Source organism: Carassius carassius, chromosome 30 (genome assembly GCF_963082965.1).
Source record: "Carassius carassius chromosome 30, fCarCar2.1, whole genome shotgun sequence".
NCBI lineage: Eukaryota > Metazoa > Chordata > Actinopteri > Cypriniformes > Cyprinidae > Carassius > Carassius carassius.
The window spans coordinates 19,606,810-19,619,715 of NC_081784.1; positions in this window are offsets into that span (position 1 = coordinate 19,606,810).

Sequence of the window (12,906 nt, forward strand, 5' to 3'; positions counted from 1 at the left end):
CTACATCATTAGAAGAATGGCATCTACGCTAATATAAGTCTGTTTCTCTCTTATTCCGAGGTCACCGTAGCCACCAGATCCTGTCTGTATCCAGTTCAGAGGATCACTGCAGTCACCCGGATCCAGTATGTTTTCAGCCCAGATGGTTTATCAGCACCTAGAAAGGTCCTCTACAGCCCTCAATGACAACGGAAACCAGGACAACTAGAGCCCCAGATATAGATCCCCTGTAAAGACCTTGTCTCAGATGACCACCGGGACAAGACCACAAGAAACAGATGATTCTTAGGCACAATCTGACTTTGCTGCAGCCTGGAATTGAACTGCAAGGTTTTTTTCTCCATTCTGTCACCGATTGAGTTTTGGTTCCTTGCCGCTGTCGCCTCTAGCTTGCTTAGTTGAGGACACTTCATTTACAGCGATATCGTTGACTTGATTGCAAATGATTGCACAGATACTATTTAAACTTAACTGAGATGATGACATCACTGAATTCAATGATGAACTGCCTTTAACTTGCATTATTGACACACTGTTTTCCTAATTAATGTTGTTCAGCTGCTTTGACGCAGTCTTTTTTATTTAAAGTGCTATATAAATAAAGGTGACTTGACTTGACTTGAGTTGGTTAGACCTTGGTTCCTTGGACTCCACTCATCCAATGTGTCTTTATTTATACACTTCAAGCATCACTTCCCACAATGTGAAGGGCTATTTGGGTGGTTCTCATAGTAGTTTAGCAGCGCTCCCCTTTACCAAAAAGGGACACCTATGAGTGTGCTACTCTCTTCCTGAATTTGGAGTTCTCCTCTCAAGTGAGATTGAGTTCTCCGTTTTTCCCCCAGACCGCTCCAGCATTTTTACCATAGATCGAGTTGAGGACTCTCATACATATTGTTTTGGAATGCACTATTCCATCTATGAGAGTGGAACGAGACACTGCATCCTCTAGCTTCCTACCATGCTTCAGAAGCAAGATACAGACGATGTGAATGACGTATTCTCCCGTATTCTCTCGCACCAGTTGTGATGTCAGGGGCTTTCGCCGCCCAACTTGTTGGCATTTTTTCAATGTATGCTTGCAATGTATGCAGACACGGGTCACGACGAGGTATTCCCCATAGCGACCCCTAGAGGACACAGTGTCTCGTTCTCTACTCAGGGAACCATGGTTACATTCGTACCCTGAGATGTTTTTAAACCTTATTTTGATTTTAAAATATCAAAATTTATGATGCCATTTTGTAACTTTTTTATTGTTATTTGAAATATGTTACCGAAACGCATTCTTGACAAACCGTTTTGAAGACTTCATACTTGACTCATTCAAGTACACAGAATATAGCTGCCTGGGGATGTTGAACTTTTGCTTATGGTCACGTTATAGTGTGTGTTATGTAATGATATTGCACAGCATGCAGCAGTGAGGCGTTTGTGGGGCAAGGTGAAAAAGATAGGATTCTCCTAAAAATTGTCCCACAGGGGCATCCATGGATGAATTACTGAACACAAGGCACAGCACAAGTGCCCTATATAATGAGGGTGAATAACTTAATATCTATAATATAGAGAGTGAGAGAGAGAAAGAGGGAGAAACATAGGGTGTGGGGTTCCAAGCTCACTAACAGAGACAAGAAAATAGAGCATTTGCCTTGTATTTACCACCCCCTTCCATCCTTTAAATACTAGGAGGACAAATCTCATGTTGTTGAGGGGCAGAAAATGTACCCCCCCCCCCCCCCACACACACACACACATCTGTCTGTAACCACCCCGCCATTTGATAGAGTAGGTAGTTAGTAGTGTAGCATTAAAGACTGGTTTGTTTGAAGGAGTCGTTATAACTGTATTCTTCATCAGAATGTTCCTTTCCTGCTGTAGACTACAGTCTAACATTGCATGAGGTGTGCTGTGTTGAGTGAGCTACATAAAATTGCAGCTTGTCAACCTACAAGCAACTTATAATTGAAAGTATTTACAGTCAAGCTACTCTTTCGAAACTGTGGGTATAGAGAAGCTCTTAAGAGTATCTACATTGAAGCTATTAAAAGGCGCAATATGTTTTTAAATAGAGGAGTAACAATTTTTTGCCGTAATATCTGTGCTCTACATCTTAAACTTTTTTTTTTCTACTTTTAAATGCTGAAAAAAAATAAAATGTATATGTCAAGTATAAAGAGTGTTGTTTTTACGATTTAACACAGGGTGAGTTGTACAGTAGCCTAATAGGTAAGGTGGGTTGTAACACTAATAGAAACCATGGACATCAATTTAATGCCTCTATGGAATGAAAGGAGCAAGAATTCTTTTCTTCCATATTGTGACACACATCTGATTGAAATGGATAATCAAAATGGAAAAAGGTATGGCAGGGGCTTGGCTCTATCCATTTGGTTGTTGGCTGGATGGAGACAGATCTGAATGTAAGGTCGAGTATATGAATTTAAAGGAACAGTAGAGCCAAAAATGAATATTCTTTCTTTATTTACTCACCCTAAAGTTCACTCAAAAAAAATAAAAAATTTGGAACAATGTTTTATTTAGTATTTGCATCAATTAGATTTTTTTTTTGATTGTTTTTTTAAATATGTACTCTGATTACATAGAATCAATAAATCTGTTAACGGTAGGGCTGTCGCGATAACTGCAATATTGTAATACCACGCTATTGACAAGCAAACCGCAGATGAAAGATAGCAACCGCAGAAACCGCGGCAACCGCAGTGTTCAGTTTTTTTTTTTTTATGAGGCTGAGGCCTTCTTGTTTTTTCAATTTGTCACTGTGCATTCAATGTTAAATAAATTAAAGATTATCCTTATGGTGTTTCGTTTGTTTTGAATAGGCCGCCTGAAATGATGGCAGGCGCTCTCGTCCCAAAACCCAATGTCACGTCGCCAGTTTGGGAACATTTCGGCTTTCAACCCAATGAAAAGGGCGAGCCAGCGAATTTAGTTGAGCCGATATGCAAAATTTGCGGCAAAAAGGTTCCTGTGAAACACGGCAATACATCTAATTTGAGGTGTCATCTCGCTAACTGTCATCCAGCTATTGAAGCGCAGCTTCCCCCTCAAGCATCAGGTCGCGGAGCAACATCAAAAAGAACAGCTGAGACCGGTACCGGCCGACAGTTAGTAGTGATGTGTCATTCGTGAACGAATCGTTCTTTTTGAACGAATCTTTTAGGTGAACGAATCGTTCTCGTTCACGCAATCCACTGACTCATATTTCTCGTTCACTGAAGTTCCTCCCTCCACAGCAGTGCGGCGTTATTAGCAGCACATGCGCAGCTCGGTGAACCGGTTAACAACCATTTCATCCAATTTCATCCTGTCAAAGAATTACTCAACCTCGAGCCAATAGCCTTCAAGTATGAGATGTGACAGAGCATGTGATTTGTTGAATGTGGTGATCGAATACACCCTTCAATGAACAGTTTCAAATGAGTCTGAACGAGATCTAGAGATCTTATCGTTCGTGAACGAAATGACTGAACTGATACCCATGTCGTTCGTGAACGAGTTGAATGATTTTGTTAATAACTGGAATCTTTTCTGGGAGCGTCCTAGGCTGTTTCGCGCTGATGGATTACACCCCAGCAGAATCGGAGCGGAGCTGCTCTCTGACAACATCTCCAGGACACTTCGCTCCATGTGACTAGTAAGACAATTCTCTAATAACTATTATGATGAGTTTTGTTCCACCCGCTTAAATGATAAAAGTACTTGTGCTGTAAAAACTATTAAGACTGTGTCTGTTCCCCGGATAGTGAGGTCAAAATATAATGTAGGATCTAGAAAAAATCTTATCGTAATTAAACCAGAAAAATTTAAAGTAAATGAACAAAAACAATTTTTAAAGTTTGGGCTCATAAATATTAGATCACTCACACCCAAAGCAGTTATTGTAAATGAAATGATCACAGAAAATAGTTTTGATGTACTCTGCTTGACTGAAACCTGGCTAAAACCAAATGATTATTTTGGTCTAAATGAGTCTACTCCACCAAACTACTGTTATAAGCATGAGCCCCGTCAGACTGGTCGTGGAGGAGGTGTTGCAACAATATATAGTGATATTCTCAATGTTACCCAGAAAACAGGATACAGGTTTAACTCTTTTGAAATACTTCTGCTAAATGTTACACTGTCAGACATGCAAAAGAAATCTAATGTATCTCTTGCTCTGGCTACTGTGTATAGACCACCAGGGCCGTATACAGAATTCCTAAAAGAATTTGCAGATTTCCTCTCAGACCTTCTAGTTACAGTTGATAAGGCGCTAATCATGGGAGATTTTAATATTCACGTTGATAATGCAAATGATACATTAGGACTTGCGTTTACTGACCTAATAAACTCCTTTGGAGTCAAGCAAAATGTCACCGGGCCCACTCATCGTTTTAATCATACACTAGATCTAATTATATCGCATGGAATCGATCTTACTGCTATAGATATTGTACCCCAATGTGATGATATTACAGACCATTTCCTTGTATCGTGCATGCTGCGTATAACTGATATTAACTATATGTCTCAGCGTTACCGTCTGGGCAGAACTATTGTTCCAGCCACCAAAGACAGATTCGCAAATAACCTGCCTGATCTATCTCAACTGCTATTTGTACCCAAAAATACACATGAATTAGACGAAATTACTGACAACATGGGCACTATTTTCTCTAATACATTAGAAGCTGTTGCCCCCATCAAATTGAAAAAGGTTAGAGAAAAACGTACTGTGCCATGGTATAACAGTAATACTCACTCTCTCAAGAAAGTAACTCGTAGTCTTGAACGCAAATGGAGAAAAACTAACTTGGAAGTTTTTAAAATTGCATGGAAAAACAGTATGTCCAGCTATAGACAGGCTCTAAAAACTGCTAGGGCAGAGCATATCCACAAACTCATTGAAAATAACCAAAACAATCCAAGGTTTTTATTTAGCACAGTGGCTAAATTAACAAATTACCAGACGCCACCTGATTCAAATATTCCACCAACGTTAAATAGTAATGACTTTATGAATTTCTTCTCTGATAAAATAGATAACATTAGAAATACAATAGCGAATGTAGATTCTACAGCGTCTAACACTTCAGTTTCATCCATCGCACCCAAAGATAAACTGCAGTGCTTTACAAATATAGGACAGGAAGAGCTAAATAAACTTATCACTGTATCTAAACCAACAACATGTTTATTAGATCCTGTACCCACTAAATTACTAAAAGAGCTGTTACCTGTAGCCGAAGAACCGCTTCTCAATATCATTAACTCGTCGTTATCTTTAGGTCACGTCCCAAAACCATTCAAGCTGGCGGTTATCAAGCCTCTTATTAAGAAACCAAAACTAGATCCTAGTGTACTGGCAAATTATAGGCCTATTTCAAATCTTCCATTTATGTCTAAAATTTTAGAAAAAGTTGTGTCTGCTCAATTGAGCACCTTCCTGCATAAAAATGATCTGTATGAAGAATTTCAGTCAGGTTTTAGGCCCCACCATAGCACAGAAACTGCACTTGTTAAAATTACAAATGACCTGCTTCTTGTGTCAGATCAAGGCTGCATCTCATTTCTAGTCTTACTTGATCTTAGTGCTGCGTTCGACACCATAGATCATGACATACTCATAGATTGATTACAAAACTATACAGGTATTCAAGGGCAGGCTCTAAGATGGTTTAGATCCTACCTGTCCGATCGCTACCATTTTGTTTACTTAAATGGGGTGTCATCTCATTTATCATCAGTAAAATATGGAGTGCCACAAGGATCCGTCCTAGGTCCCCTTCTATTTTCAATATACATGTTGCCCCTTGGTAATATTATTAGAAAATACGGAATAAGCTTCCACTGTTATGCTGATGATACTCAGCTATATATTTCAACGAGACCAGATGAAACTTCCCAATTATCTAAGCTAACAGAGTGTGTTAAAAATGTAAAAGATTGGATGACAAATAATTTTCTCCAATTAAATTCGGATAAGACAGAGATATTAATTATTGGACCAAAAAACACCACACAGAATCTTGTAGATTACAATCTGCAACTAGACGGATGTACTGTTACTTCCTCTACAGTCAGAAATCTGGGTGTTATATTAGACAGCAATTTGTCTTTTGAAAATCATATTTCCAATGTTACAAAAACTGCATTCTTCCATCTTAGAAACATTGCCAAGCTACGAAACATGTTATCTGTTTCTGATGCAGAAAAGCTAGTTCATGCATTCATGACCTCTAGACTGGACTATTGTAATGCACTTCTAGGTGGTTGTCCTGCTTCGTCAATAAACAAGCTACAGGTAGTCCAAAATGCAGCAGCTAGAGTCCTTACCAGGTCAAGAAAATATGATCATATTACCCCAATTTTACAGTCTCTGCACTGGCTACCTATTAAGTTCCGTATCTGTTACAAATTATCATTACTTACCTATAAGGCCCTAAATGGTTTAGCTCCTGCGTACCTAACTAGCCTTCTACCACGCTACAACCCATCACGCACCCTAAGGTCACAAAACGCTGGACTTTTGGTAGTTCCTAGGATAGCAAAGTCCACTAAAGGAGGTAGAGCTTTTTCACATTTGGCTCCCAAACTCTGGAATAGCCTTCCTGATAATGTTCGGGGTTCAGACACACTCTCTCTGTTTAAATCTAGATTAAAAACGCATCTCTTTCGCCAAGCATTCGAATAATGTATCTCTTAAATTGTGAGTGTAGTTGCATCTGCATTTTTATTCTTTAGCTTGGGTTAAACTAATTTTACTTTGTTGGATCAGCAGCTATGCTAATGATGTCTCTATCTTGTTTCTATGTTTTGCCACGGGATGTAACTAGGATTTACACAAGCTCCAGTCTGGATCCAGAACACCTGAGAAGAGATGATGCTGACCCTCAGAGGACCCCAGATGATCCTAACCTTGAATCAACAAACAGAACTAACAATTATTGCTACATGTGTGACTGCATCATATAATTACTATTAATTAATAATATTGATAGTTCATCATCTAGCTGACTACGTCTTGTATTATTATTATTATTTTTATTTTTCTAAAATCCTGTCAAACGTGCACAAACTACTAGCTACTACTAAATATTGTAGAAACATAATTTTCTGTAAAGTTGCTTTGTAACGATTTGTATTGTAAAAAGCGCTATACAAATAAACTTGAATTGAATTGAATAGTACATCTCGTTCGTGAATGAAATGACGGAACTGGCACACATGTCGTTCGTGAATGAGTTGAATGAACGGATACATCGTTCGTGAATGAAATGAACTGGTAGCTTATCTCATTCGTGAACGAAATGAATGAGAGTAAACCGGGTTAGTCTGCCATTTAGCATGTCAATCTCGCAAAATGCAAAGCACAGTTAAAGGTACTGTGCACATACGCTTGTTTTTATATTTAGCATACAGAATTCCACGTTTAATCCCCGATTTATGAATGTGAATATACAACCTATCTGACCAAACAATTAAAATGCTAATTGGGCAAGAAAACCTTGTGCTTTGTTCATCTGAACAAGTTAATTAGACTTTATATATTGAATGCGATTATGCAAACATTTTAATAAAGCCAGATCAGTTTTTGTAACAAGTGAATACCATGGTGAATACGTTCGTTGACTTAAGACATAACACTACACTCTTTTTTGCCACCTGCTGGCATATTTTGTGTAATACAAAGAAATGAAAACTGAACGAATCAATGAACGATTCTGAACGAATCATTTTGGTGAACGAACTGAAAATGAACAAATCTCTTGAAAGAATCATAATTTCCACCACTAGTTAGGAGTAGCTGAAGAAGCCTTTGCGAAATCTGTAAAATACAGCCGTGAAAGTAACAGGCATAAATGCCTTACAACCGCTGTAATGCAGTATCTAGTTCAGGAGATGGTTCCATTCAACACGGTGGAGAAACCTGCATTCAAGTCAATGCTTGAAAAATTTGATAAGCAGTACGAGTTGCCGGGCAAAACATATTTTTCAGAAACTGCTGTGCCGAAAATGTACAGCAGGGTAGAGACATCGTTCAAAAGCGAGCTTATGAATGTTGATTACTTTTCTGCCACAACCGATATGTGGTCAAGTGTCAATATGACTCCTTATATGAGTCTAACGGTTCATTATCTCAGCATGGAATGGATTCTGAAATCACGTTGTCTCGAAACAGTGTTTATGCCCGAAAACCACACATCCGACAATATTTCGGATGCTCTCCGGCATGCATTTGAAGAGTTGTCCCTGGATGAAAATAAGATGGCCTGTATCACTACAGACAACGGGGCCAACATTGTTGCAGCAGTCAGAAAGTTGAACTGGCCATGGCTGAACTGCTTTGGTCACAATTTACATTTGGCCGTTACAAATGCAATGGCAAGCGTTAAGGACCGCACAGCCCGATCAACGGGCCTGTGTCACACATTGGTCAGTACATTTTCTCAGAGCTGGTTGAAGAGAAGAGATCTAGCGAAAGCACAAGCGGAACTTCAAATTCCTCAGCATGGCCTCATACTGGTAAGTTATAAAATTTAAACTTTGCTAACTTATCGATCATGTTATTAGGCAATAAAAAAAAAATGAAATTATAAAAGAAACAATTTAAACTACTGTTACAATGGCATAGGCCTACTTGTCTGTTGCTGGGTTTAATGTATTTTTTCGTTTAAAATAAATATTTTAAAACGAAAATGATTTCAAAAGGTAAGATATATTAAAGAAAAAACATTTAGGCTAACTTCAACTCAATTTAACGTCCATATAGATATCTGTCTGTGCAAAATTTAGCCTAATATGCATTATTTTACAGACGGGATCATTTAAATGTATTTTTTGTTTAGTAAAAATATATAGAAACGAATAAATAATTTAAAATGTAGCCTAGTCTATAATTAATTTGGTAGCCTACTTGGATGTTGTCCTTGGCTAATTCAATGATTTAATGGCCAATACTCTTTTCAGGACTGCGCTACTAGATGGGGCCAACGCTATCTCACGACTAATTCGTACGTATTTTATGAGGTGGCTTATTCGTACGAATTTGTACGACCTCACTCGTACGATTTTATACGATTTGTCTAAACCCGAGTGATGGTTAGGTTTAGGGGCGGGGTTAGGTGAAGGTTATTCGTACAAATTCATACGAATTGTGCAACTCGTAAAATACGTACGATTTGGCAACAATCGTATGAATTTATACGAGTGTGGTCGTATGAATTCGTACGAATAAGCCACTTTGTGAAAAATGTACGAATTGCCGTGAGATCGGGTTGGATGGGGCACCAAACAGAAAATGGTGGAAAGGGTTTTGGAGCAAATCCCGGCTATTAGAAGAGTTTTGGATGACCAGAGACACCAACATCTAAATCCAAGCTGGCAGGACATCGCTGTCCTTGAGTCCGTGAATGCAGCACTGAAACCCGCGGCTGAGTTTACAGATCTGCTGTCTGGCGAGAGCTATGTTACAGTGTCTTCAGTCAAACCCGTCCTGAAACTCCTGACAGAAGATATGCTTAAACCATCAAACGAGGATACCACCTTAACATTGGACATAAAGCAAAAAATGTGTAGTGTTCTACAGGGGAAGTATGAACCAGCTGCCTTAGAAAAAGTTTTGGCAAAGGCCTGTTGTTAGGATCCTCGGGGCGATCATTTCAATACTCATCGAAGAGATGGTGGGAGTGGAGGACGAAGAGACCGCTGCTAGTGCGTCAGTGGTTGGAGACGAAGGGCAAGCAGTGGTGCCACCTGCAGCAAAGAAAAAGACTCTTGGAGACCTGCTGAAGTCACGGACAACCTCTGCGTCAGCGCCCATACCCAAGAGAGTGCGAGCAGATAACGAGCTCACACGCTATCTGCATGAGGAGTGCATCGACTCCAACGCGAATCCACTGTCCTGGTGGCGCGTTTATTAGTCTAGATTTCCGCTGCTGTCCAAAGTCGCGCGCAAATACATGTGTATTTGTGCAACGAGCACTCCGTCAGAAAGGGTTTTCAGTGCCGCAGGGAATATTGTTACCCCCGTGCGATCCTCCCTGAAACCACATAAGGTTAATATGTTGGTTTTCCTAGCACGCAACAAGGACATGATAACCCAGGTCTAAATCACATAGCCTACGTTACCGATTAAGTAATATTTAGTTTATTTTTCGTATTTTCACTTAGGTCTACACGTTGTTCATGTGATAGCCTGCTTAAGAATTCTTTGGTTTTTTTCAAATTAGAAAAAGCCATTTTCTTATTGCTTGTTTTCATGTGATACTTTAGAATTCATGTGATACTTTAGAAATTGGAAAACACATGTTCTTGTTGCCGTTTGGCATCTAACAATAAACAAAAATGTTTTAAAACATGTCTCTCTGTCAGTAAAAAAGCAACAATATATGGTACACAACTCAACGACAGAGCTTTGTATGCAGTAAAATCAGGATAAATTAGGTTTAAAAAAAAAAACGGCGGTAATACCGCATATCGCGCTATTAACCGCTATTAACTTAACCGCGACAGCCCTAGTTAACAGTCAAAACTATTAGATCTAATCAGTTAAAATTATGAATAAGGTTTTAATACAGCTGGATCTAAAACAAGTCAGAGCCAATTAGTTAAATTACATGAGACTGGTTTACATACAAATGGAATCGTTTAATATACTCCAGTCAGTAGGTTGCAGTACTGCACAATAAGCTCATCTTAAATCGTAAGAATCGATAGATGCTGTTTTTTTTTTTATGCATGAACAAAACTAAATGAAAAATAATAAAATCACATCTCATCTAATCGCTCAAAGTTTCAAGACGTCAAACAATGTCCCTGAAAAGCCATTGAGCAAGTATTTTATGCACTAGAGGACATTCATTATATTTTTTTTTACATAACCTGTTCTTCAATATGTAATGTAATTTAAGTAAAGTAAGAACATCCAGTGTTTAAATATTTTTATTTCAGCAAACTGGAGAAGAAAAATAATATAATTAGAAATGTATATAATAATAATAATAATAATAATAATAATCTAAAAACCGCTTAAGATGCAATTTAAATGTTTCTTTACAAATCACTGTAATATACAATAATGAACCAATTGACAGGGTTTACTGTCTACTTACTAGTTGAGCATGATTTTTAAGTCTGCTTTAGTTTAATGTCTGAGTAAATCAATGACGTATGTTGTGTTTATGGGATCTTGTTGTTCTGCATGTTTGAGAATGAAGACTAAAATAAACTGCAGTTACATCCCGAGGAGCCCAAGTATCTACCTCAATAAAGACATGGAGACACTCATTAAAGAATATATGTGGTAAGTGTATGTCAACCTGCTCTTTGTACATTATAAATGTCTTATATTTACATTGATAGTTGTTTTAATTTACTTATTGGCTTCACTGTCTCGCTTTTCCCATGTGTGTGTAGTATGCAGCAAATTAGCTCATTTTTGATTTGATAAAGCTCACTATCTCTTAGTAGAGGTAACTAGAAGTTAGTATGAAAACTTGAGTATTGGTAACTGTTTTACAAGTTCAGTCAACTTAAAGATTTAAGTAGATCGAATTCAAAACAATTTTCTTAACAAGCATGTTCTCTGCAGTTCATTTGAGAAATAACAGCACATTCACAGCTGTTACAAATGGCAATGCAGAGTAAAGTTAAGTACAAATAATTACAAAGAAAGATTGATTCATAAATAATAAAAAAAGAAGACATTTTGAAGTAAAATGGTGTTTTCTTGTAAAATGTACTCAATGTTTAATGAAGTTTTTTTTTTTTCTTCTTCTATTTTTTAATGCAGAGCAAGTGATTTCAAGCCACTTGACCATCCTGGAACATCACGAGTGCTCATGTTTTTAAGCTTGGCTGTGTCCAGTTCCACCAGTTCCTCTTCTCCTTCAGGTAGTATAGTTCAGAATAACTGGCTATACATTTCATTTTTATTTTATACTGACAGGCCAAAAAAAAGTCACTGTATGGATTTAAATGAGTAAATACTTGATATTTGAAATCACTCAAAAAATAAACGATACTAGCTATGGATATGGACAAAGCCCAGACGAAGTCAGGAATAAGTGGAGGGACTTTGCAAGTGTGACAAAACAGAGGGCTGTGGCACGAAATATATGGAGGTGGTGGGTGATGGCCTAATGGGTGAGTGATGGAAGCACATATGACTCTTTTGTGTGGGCCACTTCTGCAGTTTGCAGGTGGCTGAAGAGGGTGCATGGCTTTGGTGATAGCTGGCTGCTGGAGACATGTCCTCTTCGCCCATACATCCTGTCACCTGTGCAGCATCCAGCGACCACTGCAGTTTAAACCATTTATTTAATCTGACATAATTTCTGTTAAATATTTAGTTTCTTTGCCGATATGCATTAAATGAACACTTAAAAACATTAAAAAAAAAAACTTTTGCAAACAGTGTATACCGACCGTCTCTCTCTCTCTCTCTCTCTCTCTCTCTCTCTCTCTCTCTCTCTCTCTCTCTCTCTCTCTCTCGTGCGCATGCGTGAGCGTTTGTTGCATGAGCGTTTGTTGGGTGAGCGTTTGTTGGGTGAGCGTTGAGAGCGCGTGGTAAGTGTGAATGGTTTATGCCCGCTGCGGCGGAAAAATTCCTTTTTCTTCTTTCAATTCTTTATTTATTTGATATTTGTGGAGCATCAGGTGGTGAAGTAAGGCTCCCTTGGAGGGGGGGGGCTGGCCGTTAGCAACCAGTGTATCACCCATTCACTGGAAGCATGGCAGCCCAGAACACAAACACTAGTTTAGATTCTCTCAAGCGGCGCCACGGAGTGAAAGTGGTGTCCGCAGTGAATGTGGAAGAATGCATATTAGCCGTCGGAAATATTGTTGGTCATGACTGTATTTTAGCGGCATCTAGGATGAATAATGCAATTGTGTTGT